The sequence below is a fragment of the Lissotriton vulgaris genome, chromosome 1_1 (assembly GCF_964263255.1).
Source record: "Lissotriton vulgaris chromosome 1_1, aLisVul1.2, whole genome shotgun sequence".
Lineage (NCBI taxonomy): Eukaryota > Metazoa > Chordata > Amphibia > Caudata > Salamandridae > Lissotriton > Lissotriton vulgaris.
Window position 1 is genome coordinate 1,347,118,548 of NC_141685.1, and position 16,589 is coordinate 1,347,135,136.

General features: G+C 44.8%; 1 protein-coding gene across 3 annotated transcripts in view; it reads right to left on the bottom strand.

Annotated features, from left to right (window-relative positions):
• R3HDM2 (R3H domain containing 2) overlaps window positions 1-16,589 on the bottom strand; it is a 921,072-nt gene that overhangs the window by 596,853 nt on the left and 307,630 nt on the right. The window contains exon 3 of one of the 3 annotated variants that reach the window (XM_086966589.1): window positions 3,049-3,086. The exons of the other annotated variants lie outside the window; for them this stretch is intronic. The gene's annotated coding sequence lies outside the window, so the exon portion shown is untranslated. The remainder of the gene's footprint in view (window positions 1-3,048; window positions 3,087-16,589) is intronic. 3 annotated transcript variants of the gene reach the window in all.

Below are 16,589 nucleotides of genomic sequence, written 5' to 3' on the forward strand. Positions count from 1 at the left end.
AAATCTCTATTAAAACAGTACGTTAGATACTGGAGTATATTTTAGGCAGCACTCACTCACTTCACTAGCTACACGGTTAGATAGCCCCCTCACTTGCGCTCATCTATCCAGCGTCCTCAGATCTAAAAGATTCGCTCCAAAGTGCCCCCAGGCCCATCAGGCATTGCAGCGCCGGCCTGACGAGGAGCGCCCAATGATGAAGCATGACACCCTAAAGGGTGTGTGAGGGCACTAAGATATGACCTTCAGGTCTTTCTGCAACAGGACTATTGCCAATAGGGTCAACCCCCAGTAGCCCCCTTTGTCAAAGGAGGAACTAACCCTTACTTGATACCCATTCAACTACCCGCAGGGAAGAGCTTGGGTTTAAGACCTCGTAAAAACATTTTGCTCTTCCTCCCCACCCCTTGATTGATTTTGAAGGGACTCAATACAAGCCGGGCAAGAAATCCCACAGGACAGCCTCATTTGTTAAGAATAACACCCTTGCCTTGCCATGAAAGGTTCTGATTAACCAATACCAAGTTGTTATGTATCCCTTTTCTTTAGCATAAAGTATCTATAACCTACAGTTGCAGAAGAACAATACCACCGTCCTGTGTTCTCAGTCACAGTTTCAGTGTAAGGCACATTCTCACACACTGGTGGGAACATTGTGACTTCCAAACTCCTAGGTGCCACAATACAAGTGCGTAAAACTGATTAGATGATGGCTACTACAATTGAACACACCAAAATGATTGCACATCAAAAATAACTGTCTAGAAAAATCTGCTATTTTAACGTGCTGAAATCCGTAATTCAGTGCATGTAACTGCAAAAGGAGAGACAAAAAAAATACAAATAGGAAGATATTTCTTTTTTCTTAGTTCTGTGTGTTCCACTGGGAAATTATCTAGTAGATATATATAAGTGCAATACGATTCAAGCCTCTGCATATTCTCCTCGGTGACCTTTCCCACACAGATGAGGTGTTGTATTCTCAGCTCTGGAAAAATTGATGACTGCAACGAGACGGGCTCAGTCCATCCCTAAAATAAATACCAGCTCTGGTGTCCCAGTTTCCCAGCGATGGTTTTGGCATTAGTGTTTGAACACATTGAACATACACTCGATACAAGGTTAAATGACGAGCAGAGCGTGTTACCTCTTCTCATTGGTCTATGGGTCAGCCAATCTTGCACAAGGCTCCATGGCAACAGGCTCTATCACTAAGAGCAACTAGACATGCTTCCTTTTTTACCTTTCTTTTTCGCATGCAAAATCTTTTTTCAGAAACTCTGGCAAGTCTCTTGTGGCTTTCCGAAGGGGACAAAAAAATAGCACTGCCCAAGTAGGTGAAAATTTGCAAGTCGCAGCTTGTTACCGTTTTGCTGCAGGGTTCCAAGGGAGATGCTCCCAAGGGATACAGATGTTCAAGGAAATTAGGGTTATGATCAGAAATCTAGTAAGTGGGGAACCTCGACTATACAAGCTGCACATAGGTACAAGAAAGGTTACAAGCCCCCACTGCACTACAGCAACAGTGTAAGCACCCATGTTTCTACAACCAGCAACCTCATCACTATGTTCGATTAACAGCTAAAATGTGTTTTTAACTGTTCAGATGTAACTTACAACATTCTCGCTTTTAAAACGAGAGGAAGTCCTACATCAAACACCTTAGCATGTTGTATATTCGAGAATGTCTTGCTCCAATCACGAAAACACTGGTGACTTGCAAAAAAAAACAAAAAAAAAAAACTGTATGGGTCTGGAAATGCAAAGTAATGGAGAGAGAACACTTGTCAATACGGGCACAACTGGTTCTTGGGTCTGTGAGGAAACGTAACATGGTACATCTTCAAAGGCTTACTTTTGTTTGAAGGCATTAATGTATGACGGTCCACAAATGATTTGGCAAATATACTACTTCAGACATTTACACCTGTATTTGCTAAGAGCACAGTGCATAAGACTCATGAAGCTACAAAGGTTTGTGGCTCTAGGTCCAAACCTACAGATGTGCATTCCAAGTCACAAACAAACCAAAGGTCCTGTCTATGCATTGTGCAAGTGCATAGATAATGCAGAGCTCTCTTAGGCATGAAGGATCTCCAAGACACTGGGCTAGTGTTTATCATGAGCATAGCTACCCCAACATTCTAATTTATTACTCACAGTGGTATACATCATCATCAACAAATCTTTATTCGGCTGACCACAGCAATCATAAAGGAGCACAATAAATATTGCAGGATAACATGCTTATAAATCGCGTATACAAGTGGTAAACATATATACTCAATAAAACAAATTCTGTGTCATGGGTTCTGAGCTCCATACTGAACAATTCAGGTCTCTTAGATTCTGCAACAGAGGCCTGCGGCTGCCACTCAACTGAGTTGTGTATTTTTTATGGGTGGTGGTGAAGGCTTTGTTCGAATGACAGGAGTACTCAGGCCAAATACATCAATGATGTGTTTATGTTTAGGGCATGTTAAACAAGATATCCTCCTTAGCTCGTGGCAGAAAGCTGACATGGAGCTAGGACCATATTGTAAATAAAATGCTTCTGCTTTGTAGGTAACATTTGTTTGCCTGGTCAGTAAACGTACCTGTAGGAAAGTGGCTCTATATATATTGGACCACATTAAGGTACAGTGTGCATAGAGTCCTCAGAGGTTTGGTAGAGGCTAAAGTTAGATATAACCTTATTCTCTAAAGTGGTAGCTTAGTCGAGCAGTAAGATAGTATCAGAGGACAGTGTAAAGCATTTGTTGTACACAGTCAGCAAATGGTCTCACACACAAGAACTGAACTCTAGGCCAATTGTTTTGTATCAAAAGATATAGTTATTTTATTTTAGAACCAACATGGTATCAAAATATACTTTCTCAGAATGAATTACTTTAGTTAAATACTTTTCAAACAAGCAATAGACTTTTTGAATTTAATAGTTACAGTTTGTTGCAATAGGCAACACAATTTCAAACACAATGCAACATTGAGCTCAATGTGAATTTCTAGTTATATGCAATGAGTTACTAAGTAGATTACTTGTCTAACCTCAAGTCTGGATCCTAGATTCAGTCCTGGGACATGTCCTGTAAACAGTTAAGTAAAAGCGTTTTGGTTACAGTAGTGATTTTTAAGGAATATAATTGTATTTTTAAAGTTGACACAAAAACTTTTCTAGGTGAAATTACCAATGTTATCCTATAGAAGGAAATTCAAGTTGCAGGTAAGGTATGCTTACATTACTTTTGTAATCCAGTGCTGGGCTCCTAGTATCAGCACTGGGACCTCTATCTAAAACAGGTAAGTAATTACGTTTTGGTAGTTGATACGATTTTCAAAGAATATATGTAGTTTACAGACATCGACACTTAAAAGAAATTTCACAGAAAAACAGTCAATGGTTTCCTATCGAAGAAAATTCAGGTTACTGGGAAGTACGGTTAAAATTACTTTTCAGTGTTTGTGCTGGGCTAAAAGATGCAGCACTGAGGTCTCTCCTAATAACAGGTGAGTAAATCGGAATTCGTTGTTCGGCTGATTTTAGGTGAATATTTTAAAGTTCCAAAACGCCACAATTAGAAGAGTTTCCAAGTGAAACCAGTCAATGTTAACCTTTAACAGCTTTTAGGTAAGTACTCGACTGGCAGAGTTAAGTTTCTGGGCATAGACTCAGGGGTCCCCCAGGGTCAGGTAGGTACAGTTGGTACACCCTCAGCGGTACAGGGGCTGCCGGTGCAGAAGTAGTTAGGCCCACTGTTATCCAATGCGAGGCAGGGGGCCTTCGGTTGGTGGCTGCTGGCTAGCAGGCCACGCGGCTGTGGGAGCTGGGCTCCTAGTCACTTACGCAGGGCAAATGGAGAAGTAGGATAGGGCGAAGGTTGCACTGCCAGGGGCACTCGGGCTGCTGGGTGCTTTTGAGCAGTCGGGCGCTCAATGTTAATCAATGGCGATCTTGAAAAGTGAACAAAGGCTGCAGGCTCGGGGATGGAGGATCTTCTGGAGCGACCAACACTTCGAGGGGTAAGTTGGGATCTTGGAGGATAGGTAGGCACCCGGGAGTTGGGCACAAGGGGCCGGGGGCGCTGGGTGCAGGGGTGTCTTTTGGCATCAGGAAACCTTACCCTCTGCTAGTCGCGGTTGGGGGTCCCTGGTTCTGAGGCTTCAGGCGTCGTGTGGGTCATGGAGGAGGGTCTTTGGGCACTGGATTCCAGGTCAGAAACGCCGGGGGGACGTCCTCAGGGTCTTTGCCCACTTGGGCACAGGCCGGGCTCGGTGGTGCAGAGTGGGCTGGGTTTGCGGTCCCTGGCTCGCACCAGGGGTTTTGCTGTTTGAGCAGAACCACTGCTCATGGGAGTCCCAGTCTCTAAGAGGGTCAAGACAGGCAGGTCCTCCGGGGTTTTTGAGGTTGCTGTCCGCAGGAGACGCCGGGATTTAGCAGGAGCAGGTTCAAGGATCAACAGGTCGGTAGGGCTGGGGCCAAGTCAGTTGGTGTTGTCCTCTTGTTAGCAGCTGCACAGCAGGTCTTCTTCTTGGTCCTATCTTGTTTGAAATCGGGATCAAAGGAAGGAAGGTTCAGGGTGCCCCTAAATACTAAATTTAGGGGCGTTACAGGTAGGGTGAGGGTAGGGACCAATAGGTCCCTGTCCTGGGGTGGGTACACCCCCTAACCTGCTCCTCTCCTGTGGGAGGGGGGGCAGGGGCCAAGCTGTGAGTGGGTAGGGCTCCTCTTCCACAAGATGGCGGTAGCCCGGAGTCATGCTTCACCTCGCCTCCTCCACCTGAGGGGTGGAGTTGGCACAGGAAGGCACACCCCCATTCCTGACGTAGGGTTTCCTGCTAGTCTTCCCGCAGAGTGGGAGTCAGAACTGGTGGGGGGCCAGTTGCTGAATACAGCAAGTGGCCTGGGGAAGCTCACAAAGAAGGTATGCCTTTGAAGCTTCATCCCTGCCCATCCTGGGGGAGGAGACCCAGCACCTCGCCCAGGATGTGCATTGATACAGGCCCAGGAGAGCGGAGGCTCTCCACCCAGGGTCCAGAAACATCTCTCCGACAAGACGTGGATTGTAGGTTAGGTTTCAGGGGGCAAGTCTAAGATGCCCTCTGTAGTGCATTTTACATTAAATCCCACACTGGCATCAGTGTGGGTTTAATGTGCTGAGAAGTTTGATATCAAACTGGTCAGTCATCAGTGTAGCCATTATGGTGCTGTGGAGTTCGTAATGACAACCTCCCAGCACCATATACTCTTAATGGCATCACTGCACTTACAGTGCCCAGGAATGGCCCTGGGTACTGCAGGGGCACGGGGCTCATGCACCTGTGCCCCCACCACTGGCATAGGGCACCCAGCTAGAGGGGTGACTGATGTATGACAGGGCAGTGGGTTTGAAGGCATGGCACACAGGGATGTGTGTCATGTCGACTCTTTGTTTAGTTCTGCACCAGGACACTCAGCCTGCAAAGGCAGTGTGTGGGTGTTAGGTTGCAGGTCCCCTAAGGGTGGCACAATAAGTGCTGCAGTCCCTCTGGGTCTTCTCTGGTCACAATGCCCTGGGTACCTGGGGTACCATTTACCAGGGGCCGACATGTGGCCGAGATGCCAATTGGGGTTTAGCTTCAACACAGTTTTAGGGAAGAAACACCGGCCCTGGGCACCTGATTGGCAGGAACCCAGGGCACACTCAGTCAAAGTACATCAGCAATTCAGCAAAAAGTGGGGGCATACCAGGCAAGAAAGATGGCACTTTCTCACAGTACCCCAGAAAAAAAAGTCTGATTACATTTAGCTTTATGGAACTTCTGAAAAATATTGCAACTATATTTATGAAAAGGGATCTCTAACTGCAATGAAGCACACAAACCTTGACATGCATTTGTGGGAGCTCGATAGTAGCATTTTTATAAAATATTTAAGCATTTCCTTGGCTCGTTTTATGCTAGCAGCAATAAAAAAAAAAGTATTGTATGAATAGAGGGGGAACTACAGGCCATGTTTGTAGCGTAGGTCATACAAAGAATATCGTGGAAATGCAACAAACCATCTGAAATATTTTCCTGAACTTTTGCCATTCGCAATGCTTAGGCTTGAAGTCGAACCAGGAAGGATGGGCCACCCCTAATCGCTAGCATAGTTGGACCCAGACAAGCAGCACAACCCAAAAATTATGAACTCTAAATTTGTGGAATTGGTGAAGGAGACTGAGTCAATGCTATGATAAAGTCAAAACCCAGCATTATCTCCATGGTACCTTTGGAGAACATTTAACGATGGCTGCTAGGAAAGAAAAATACCAGAAGAGTAAAAAATAAATTTCAAACTGCAGCTTGTTCTATCTATAGCAATATCAAGTAAATGGAGCGGTTGAGGGAAAACAAAAACAACTGGAAGGACAGTCATCTAAAGGCTTGTATCAATTCCCTTGTTGGGGTGCGTAGGTCTATGGAGAAGATCACATGCAAAAACAATAGCCAATCTAAATCTCACATACAAAGGTGGCTCCCATTAGGGGATAGTGCGATCAGTTTTTCACTTCGGTAATTTGAAAATTATCTATTTTCACAGTCCAAAAAGAACCCCGCTTTTAGTCACTTCTTGGAATTACCAATTGCACTATCAACTGTTTTATCCCTTTCTACGTGTCAGCTGTAGATATTTATCAATACAGCATTATTCGGCACACAGAATTTTTCTGATAGCCAAATACTGGGTTCACAGAGCAAAAACTGCCAATATAAACATTGATTGAGTCGTGTAATTGCTAAAACACTTGCTATTAAATATCGTCTTCCTACAAAGTATTTTTTGCAACGGCATGATAGTAATTTTGGTGTTAGACTTTATTGGAAGGAACCACTTGCCCACAACAAACCAGGTCATCCAAACCAAAGACCTCCTTCCTGTTCTTTCTATCCTCACTTTGACGGAAATCGGAAATACAGACACACCGGCTGACAAGATCACAGCGAAATAAGGGAATATTTCACAGCAGCAGTCGGAATACATTCAGGCTTCGTGAGTTCACCTGCTAATTTGTGCAACTTTCCCTGAATGCCAGCTCTCTGTTCCGGTTATTCAAACCTGGGTAAACTTTACAGAGAAGGTTGGGGCCCAAGTCATTCACTTCAAAGGCATGAAACGTGAAAATTAACAAGCATTTGCAATGCAATAGGTCTCGCATTAGGAAAGTGTGAGCTATTGGTATTGTAAATGACAATTTTTTTTAATGTGATGGCTTTGAAAACTATATAAATTAATAGCATTGTTATTCACAAAGCCAATAGCTTACACTTTCCTAATGCGAGTCCAATTGGCTATGGCAATGCTTGTTGGTAGCAAGCAAGGACAGTGCTGTTGTGGGGCTGAGTGATGTGGTTGGGCTGAGTGATGTGGTGGTGTCCCAGAGTGATGTGGTGGTGCCCCCGAGTGATGTGGTGGTGCCCCCGAGTGATGTGGCGGTGCCCCCGAGTGATGTGGCGGTGCCCCCGAGTGATGTGGCGGTGCCCCCGAGTGATGTGGCGGTGCCCCCGAGTGATGTGGCGGTGCCCCCGAGTGATGTGGCGGTGCCCCCGAGTGATGTGGCGGTGCCCCCGAGTGATGTGGCGGTGCCCCCGAGTGATGTGGCGGTGCACAAAAGGCTTAGTAGTCCCTCCTTAGTTCTGCTTGTCTCATTTTGTAACCTCCTATGACGACACTCCTTGTTACATGTGTTACTCTGTAGGGTAGGCTTTATAGCACGGGCCCTGGCATTTGCAATGCAGTAGGTCTCACATTTGCGAGAGTTTAAGCTATTGACATTGTAAATGACAATGCCTTTTGTTTATCTTTAAAAAAAATACCCACATTAATAAAAGCCCAATCATTGTCATTCACAATGCCAATAGTTCAAACTATTGTAAATGTGAGACCTATTCCATTGCAAATGCTTGTTAACACTGTCTAGGCATTAGTTGTACCTCAGTAGAAGTTTAACACCCAAATATAGCAGGATTCTACAGAAAATTGACTAGGCCACATTTACAAAGGTCCTTCCACTCCGCAAAATGTCATTGCTTTTTTAATTTCAAATTTGTTTTATTGGTTTTAAGAGCGAAAGAAGGCATTTCAATACAGCAATTAAGAAGCAGGCATATATAGCGAGCGAGACCGACAGGCACGTCTTCTCTAAAAGTCATCAAGGAAGCAAAAACAATATGCCAACACAGATTTGTAGAGCCAGTGCTGCAACTAAGGTGCCATGTTTTACTAACTTTTCAACCATTTGAGCTACAAACAAAACATTTGTTTTGGTTAATCTGCAGATAATGCGGCATATGACGGATTACGTGGCAAATGCTTCATATCTACAATTATGTGAAAATTACTGCAGCTCCACAATTGCACAATTCCAGTGGCCCTGCTCATAAACTGCCTCTACCTAGGGTGACCAGACGTCCTGGATTTGCCCGGACAGTCCTGGTTTTTCACCAGCTGCCCTGGCAGATTTCAGCAATTTTGACTTGCGTCCCGTTTTTTAGAGGGGGTCAACTGAAAACAGTGAGACACTTTTTTGGGTGTTCTAAAGCTGTACTATTTAGCAGCTGCTGTAAGTAAGCAATTTAATTAATAGGTATAATGATGGTTGTAGAAATTACATTTTATTTATTTTCTTAACGCATCTTCTGTGATCCTATGTTGATGAGAGCTGTCTTTCTGCGCCATCCTGTAGATAAAAAATTGTAGTCTTCCTTCTATTCCTCCCAAATGTCCCGGTTTTTGGTTCGCAAGATCTGGTCGCCATATCTCTACCCTGCTTGATTCCCAAAGCCTCTGTCAAATACGGGCTGGGCAACCAGGTTGCCCTGCCTGGCACATGTCAAGGGCAACGTCTGCAGCCCCTCACAGAGATGGGGCAACCTGCTCTCTCGCCTATCGGTCTTCATCTTCTAGTTCGTTCATCCCAATCTTCATACTGACTTCAAATGCTTTCTGCAAAGGATTACCTGCTTGCAGAAGAAAAATGCTCAGTACCTTTGAAAGACAGTAACACTGTGCAGAACTGTTAGTTCAAGACACTGTACTGGGCAGCATACTTCTGTATAACAACCCGTTATGGCACAGCCAATTTATATGGAAATATGTACACCCAACTGTACATTGAAAGAATACTGCAAATCATGAAGAGCTCTGTGACCTTATAGATGCAAGCGGCCGAAGGCAGAGTGAATTGCATCACTCTTACATGGTAGGTTGGGAGGTAATTATTTCATACAAGACTGTCCCCATCACTGAACTGAAGTTATGATCTACCTGGAGGACTTCTATAGGTTCAGGCTAAGAGATGGAGAACAGGTGCACTGGAAAGAATATAGCATAGTCACTGCTATCTGTGCTTAAACTAATTAACAACCTTTCTATCACAGAGAGAGAGAGCAGGTCCAGCCCAAACTGCCAGGCCAGGTCCTCCCTGAACTGGAAGCAAGCATCCAAGAACAGATTTGAGGTATCACCCATCATCAGCCAGGCTAACTTGACTCCAATGGCATGAAAGATATGTTCACATACTGAAACCACATTCTATTTTACACAAACATCAAACCTACAAATTGGTATATTATGGGTATGTATGAGCTTACCTTTTTGTTCACTCAAGTAATCACTAGCAGGAGCACTCTTAAGTTATTATATTACAAGGACTAGTAGTCGACACCTTACACTCTATGCGGAGCGCATACATTTTTGAAATAATTTTTATTAGACTATTTTAGTGATCCTATTGCTTTAGGGAGGTGCTAAGAGTTAAAGTGGATATGGACTATTCTCCCAACCAAGCCAGTACTGAGTATATGAGGAGGACAATAGTACGTGGTAGCTGAGGTCCAGCACTAGAGGCCTACATCTCTGGAGGTGAGAGAAGGACAATATCCAGTAAGAAGCATTACTTCGGTAAGAAATAGCACAGCAACATTCAGATTACTATAACAGTTAACTGAATGAATGAATGACAGTGAATGCTGGAAGCCTCATGTATACGTGACGAAATTATTATAACATACTTTACACTAGTGCTAGGTCTCATTTGTCTTTCACTTGGTTAGTCTTAACAACAATAAGAAATGGGGGCAGTAATAGCTAAAAAAATGTTACCCTGCTTGGATTGTGGCCTTCGCATGCAGCTGGTACAGAAATGGGTTGCAACGGGAACCTGTGGGAAGTTGTGAGCACATTTGTGAATGTCCCCATTAGACACAAACCCGTTTTTCAGCACTTCCTCCGCTACCTTGCTGCTGCAGTCAAGACTTGACACAAGCTCTGGACAACTGGTTAGTTATGAATACAAACTTCATTTCTTTCAATCATAATTAGGCTTTTCTGGTGCCACTGTCCAAGAGTTCCTGAGCTGGGAAAAACTCCACAGTGAGGCATGCGACTACCAAAGAGGGAAAATTGCCAGCGGACTGTTGTGTTCTGAGCTATACACCTAAGTTAGGACAACGAAATAAGACATGTCTTTTTGCTTCTACAGGTCATAAAAAATATTCTGGCCCCATAAGTGTGTTTGAGCTTCAGCCTTTGGGGAGGATTTAACTTTGGTTTATGTTTAGTTATCAAGATTTTTTTGTGGCTAGGGCTCTCTCCAGCTCCTGAATCTCTACAACCGGGTGCAGTGAACCTCAACATTTTCACAGCGTTAAAGCAGTTACTGTTGGTGGGCACAGGGTCAGAACCAAAAGGGGTACCAGCAATGGAGCCCAACGCTGCCTTTGGGAGGATAGGACACTATTAGCTGTGGTCCAGCCCTGCAGTACACTTACACAGCACACAGGAGAAAAGGGGCTGTCAAGACCAAGGACCCATACAAGATTAGCTGGACAAGTTGTGCTGTTCCAGTGTCTCAAAGAAGCTTTTTCAGAGGGAGAAGGGTACGTAGACACAGGTTCCCGCAGGACTCCTGGGTCAACTGTAGGGCACTGGTCATCAGTGTATTCAGGTTTACCACCCAGATAGATCATCTGTCCTTAATGTTCTGGCTGTTTCAACAGGTAAGTCTCAAGCGTAACTTGGCGGCTCCAGTTCAACGGCAATTCATTGGCCTCTGTGCTACAATGACGTTTAGCAGGAGGGCTTCGCAGGGCAGTGGGTGCTTGAAAAATACAGATTTGAGTGCAGGACAAAAACTCTCTTCAGATGGGAAAATGAAATTACTACCATGCCACATATATATTCTTAGCCTTAAGCAAATATTATTTTCTAACAACGGCGGCACAAGAGAACACACTGAAGGCAGTCCTGAAATGCATTTTCAGTGAGCCAGGCAACGCTTGGTCGGCCACCCTTGAAGTGGCTAAGGCCCATCTCAATCTTGCCATGGACTCCTGGAATCCTTAACATGTTACATATTCTGCCATCAAAAACGCGATTAAAAAACAAGTGGGTGCGCGGTCACGGGAACTGGACCTGGAGTCCCTGAGGAGAAGAAAAGACCTGCATGAGACCCCGTGTTTTCCGCACATCCTGCACACTCCTAAACAGCATCTCTCGCAGGCAGTGGGAAGGGCAGCCCTCCATAAGATCTTGGCTTACAGATTACACCCATTGCCCCTTAAAGAACTATACCCGTGTGGCAAGGCCAGCCTAGGAGCACAGGAATGCAGGCTCTGCAGCTATAAACGGGAGTCATTGGCACATCTTCTCTTCTGTTGCCCTGCCCTGCGGTTGCCCCGCAGTCTTTATCTTAGGCCACTACTTAGACATTCTGGGTTACGCACTGCAAAGGATGGGATTTTTCACCTTTACACCCTGTCCACGGTAATGCACATGGCGGCCTTTGGGAAGTTCATCTTCCAAGCACGGGCAATGCTGATGTCTTCTACTGGTCGGATCACAGAGTCCTTTGCCGCCCATGAACCTTTTCTCTGGCATCCCTGCATTCTTGGAGTAACCATTTAAGACTATGTTTGAAATCTCCTGGATTTTAACTTTTGTAATGTGATGACTATTGTATTTCTGGTTTTATGTAATGGTTTTCAGTAACCAACAATAAATATCATTCATTCATTCATTTATATTCTTAAGTCCAGTCAGATACTCTTAACCACTAAAGTGAATTTAGGGGACTACTGTGAGAAGTCACTGTTCCAAGTTGGAAGGTGTAGGAGAGTAGGGTCTGCTTCCTATGGTTACCCCCACTTTTTGCTGTGATTCTCTGTTTTTTCGCCTTTGGTGTGGCTGTGGACCTGCTAATCAGGCCCACAGCCCAGCTGTTCTCTCTCTAAATTGATACCATGCACTTTAGATACATACCAGATTGGTTACTGGGTCACCCTTGTGAGCCCCTGTATAGTGTACCATAGGTACCCAGGGCATAGGTGCACCCTAGGCCTACCAGGGGCTGCAGCATGTATTGTGCCACCCCTGGCTTGCCTTCCAAACTGACACCACCGGTCTGTCCACACAGCCTGGGTAAGGTGGTGTAATCGCCCCTTACTTAGATACAGTATACCTATATCTACATATACATATAGACCCATATACACCTATAAGTTACTCCTATGGCAGGCCTTGACAATCCTGGAGGCAGAGTGCTTGGTTTTATGCGAGAGGGTGCCCTAGCCTGAGCTGAGCCCCTCTGCAGCCACGGAACCATCTCCTTATAGCTGTTCTAGGATATAGCCATACCATAAATTCTTAAGTGCATAATATTCCTAGCAGTTAATGCTAACTTTGGTTTGGCTTTATCAAAACATGTCGCGTAAGGTGTGAAACTTTGGAATACTACCCCCCCACCCCCCGAGGGGGTAGCATTCCACCCTTCTAGAAGAAGACATGTAGTTACTGGTTTACCCGGTTAAAGTTAAACATAGCCCCAGCATCACAAAATGGATGCTGCTGCTGCCACAGAGACGAAACTCCAGCAGGGGAGGCCTGGACAATAGGTTTCCTGTCCAGGGAGGTGCTGGCACCTCCTGAGACAGTAGTATAGTCAATAGAGTGAGCAACCCAGTAAACCTTTGGGGGCTTGGGTGAAACGTAATGGGATGGGTAAAGTTGCCTCCAAAGGAGTTTGTTTTGATATATCAATTAAATGACTTATGTAAATTAATTTACTGCAGGTAACTTAATTGTCCTGAACCAAGTTGATTAAAAAATCAAATGTATACATATATAACAACACTAAATAGACGTAACAATACTCAACATAAACAATAACCAATAGACATGTGTATAGGCAAAGTGTTAGATTTTATCAAATTTTAAATCAAAGCGGGAAAGTACAATACAAAAAAATTTATACACAGGAATACAGGACAAATGTATGAAAATAAATCACAAAATCTCTGTAGAGCCTGTTGTCTGCCTATCCAAAAATAGATGACTGAATTATCCTTTGGATCAAGCAGGAAGTCGACGTTTCGGTCTTGTCTGAGTAATTCCATAAGACCATCATCAGGACAGAAGAGTTATAATATTGTAACTCCCCAGAAACGAGGGGATCACAGAGGATCCAGTGCATTAGATTCAGTGGGCATCAAAAGGGTCGCTTCAAGTCAGATCTTAGTTTTATGACCGTCATTCACTATGGTCAGGGCGAGATAATTTGGAAAGATCGGACGAAACGAGGATTAATCTTAAAGGGTGTGACAGGGTGAATAAATTCCTCTCTTGACACGTTATTAAGTGCACACTCGTCTAACAAGATCGTAGTGCGTTTGTAGGTCGTCTCTAGTATCAAATCTGCGTGAATGTGGAATTGGAGCCGCGGGGAGTCAGTCGTCACTCAGCGAGCAAGAGTGACGACTGACTCCCCGCGGCTCCAATTCCACATTCACGCAGATTTGATACTAGAGACGACCTACAAACGCACTACGATCTTGTTAGACGAGTGTGCACTTAATAACGTGTCAAGAGAGGAATTTATTCACCCTGTCACACCCTTTAAGATTAATCCTCGTTTCGTCCGATCTTTCCAAATTATCTCGCCCTGACCATAGTGAATGACGGTCATAAAACTAAGATCTGACTTGAAGCGACCCTTTTGATGCCCACTGAATCTAATGCACTGGATCCTCTGTGATCCCCTCGTTTCTGGGGAGTTACAATATTATAACTCTTCTGTCCTGATGATGGTCTTATAGAATTACTCAGACAAGACCGAAACGTCGACTTCCTGCTTGATCCAAAGGATAATTCAGTCATCTATTTTTGGATAGGCAGACAACAGGCTCTACAGAGATTTTGTGATTTATTTTCATACATTTGTCCTGTATTCCTGTGTATAAATTTTTTTGTATTGTACTTTCCCGCTTTGATTTAAAATTTGATAAAATCTAACACTTTGCCTATACACATGTCTATTGGTTATTGTTTATGTTGAGTATTGTTACGTCTATTTAGTGTTGTTATATATGTATACATTTGATTTTTTAATCAACTTGGTTCAGGACAATTAAGTTACCTGCAGTAAATTAATTTACATAAGTCATTTAATTGATATATCAAAACAAACTCCTTTGGAGGCAACTTTACCCACCTCCTGAGACAGGCTTTAGTGTATTGGGGCAGGAGGGTTGCATTCAGTGAATGCTTTCCAGACACTGCCTGGGGCACAATAGGTGCTCCATGCATTTCCCCCGTTCAAACCTGTTGCTGGGGCACTCCGCCCCAGTTCTGGCGTGGAACTGGACAAAGGGTAAGGGGTGTAACCACCCCCACCCCAGATCCACCCATAGGAGTGATCTTAGAGTTAGTCCAACCCCTAATCTTACTATAAGTATAGAACCCCAGTCCCTAGGACTTTAGATTACCCTGAACGAAACTCTGCAACATATATCCTGGAACTTCGACATTCCATATCGACTGGAAGACGGAAGAAATCTCCATTGTGGTCAAGGAGTGACCACCCTGTTCAAACAGTCACCAATAGCATCTTTGCCGGTCTGCATTTTCGAGGCTCCCGCCGGATCCAGAAGAATCTGCGACACAGGACATGGACTTCCAGAAATCTAACTCGACCTTCCCTCACAGCAAAGCTGAGAACCGTGGCGGACACATGAGACGTGGCACCGGAACTCCTGGACATCCTGCATTTTGCTACCTGCATCGACTTCCCGAGGTATCCCGAAGTTGTGCATTGGGGTGCTTGAAGCCCCAGACCCGAGCACCTTTTGCACCGAAGCTCCAAGCCCCACACTCCACGAGTGGCCCGTGGGCCCGCTTTGTGCATTTCCGCTCAACACGTCTTCGCGTTACCTAGTCCATTGGCTCGTGAGCCCCCAAGAAGACAATCCTTTGTTTTAACTTGCTTTCCTGGTTGCTCCAGGTTTGCTCCAACTTCCCTGTAGAGGAGAAGTTCCACAGACCTTGCTGGTCTGCACCGAAGCCCATCTCGACATCCTGCGTGGGTTGCGTTTGCCAAGGCTTGTTAGGTCCAATCCGGATATAGACACCGCAGTCAACAAGATCCTTCGTGGGACAGCTCGAATCCAGCTCCTGGTCGTCGTGGACGCCTCCTGGTCCTCATGGCTTAAGAGATAAACTTCACCTTTTCACCTGAAATCACACGACATCTGGTGGCATCTTTCTATCGCCACCCCGGTCACTGGCAAGAGGCCCAGACTCTGTCTCCTCTGCTTTCAGGTTCTTCCGATATTCGATCCACCCTTGGATCCACCCGGACACTTTTCCTCTGGTTGCCTGCAGCACTTCTTTGCAGATCTCCATTGAAATAGACGACGAAACCAGACACCAAAAGAGACCTATGCACCCGGCTTCCGTGGGCGAGGTAACACGAGTACTCCGGTAGTATTGAGGGTATTGGCCCTCCTAGTGTCCAAGTCTAAAAGGGTTCCAGCGTAGTTCATTTAGAAGTGTCCTTAAATTGTAAAATTGTAACTTGTTTGTTTCCCATAGAAAGTCAATGGTAACCCGCGGCTGTGTTTAGACACTGCACGCGTCTCCCGTGGGCCTTCTACATCCTAACCTTTGGTTGTCCTGAGTAGCCCCAGTGATGCCCCAGGCCTGCTTTCTATTTCTCACGTGGTGCTTATACCACTATTTTAGTATATGGTGTGTGAGGCCCCTTGGACAAAACGTATACTGTGCAACTTATCGTATGCTAATTAAGATCCTTGTATTGTACTTTTACCTCTGACCTCAAAGAGTCCAGAGGGGTAGTGTTTAGAATAACTACATATATATTAGATATATACCTTGTGTGGTGTGCTTTCATTTGATACTCAAGGGATTACAATTGGTAAAACAACTAGCTTAATTCACTCTCCGAAGTCTTAGCCTGAAGGCTGCTCGCCATTGCTACCCCTAGGATAGCTTTCTAGAAGGTTGACTTTACAACCACCATCAATAAGGGTCGATTAGACTGGTGCAAGGTGCCCACTAGAACTAGTGGACATCATATGTCAGGCTAACTTCTCACAGAAGGTTTGGGCTCTTAGGAAATCTCATTTTTTCAGGTTCCTTCTGGGTGAAGTTGGAGTGAGTCTGCCCAATGTTGTGTATTTGGACAGTGCACATATCACCTGGGAGGGCATCCTCACACCTGACGGTGCAGTCCTGGCTGGGGCCTATTTAAATACGCAGGTTTTCAATCATATAC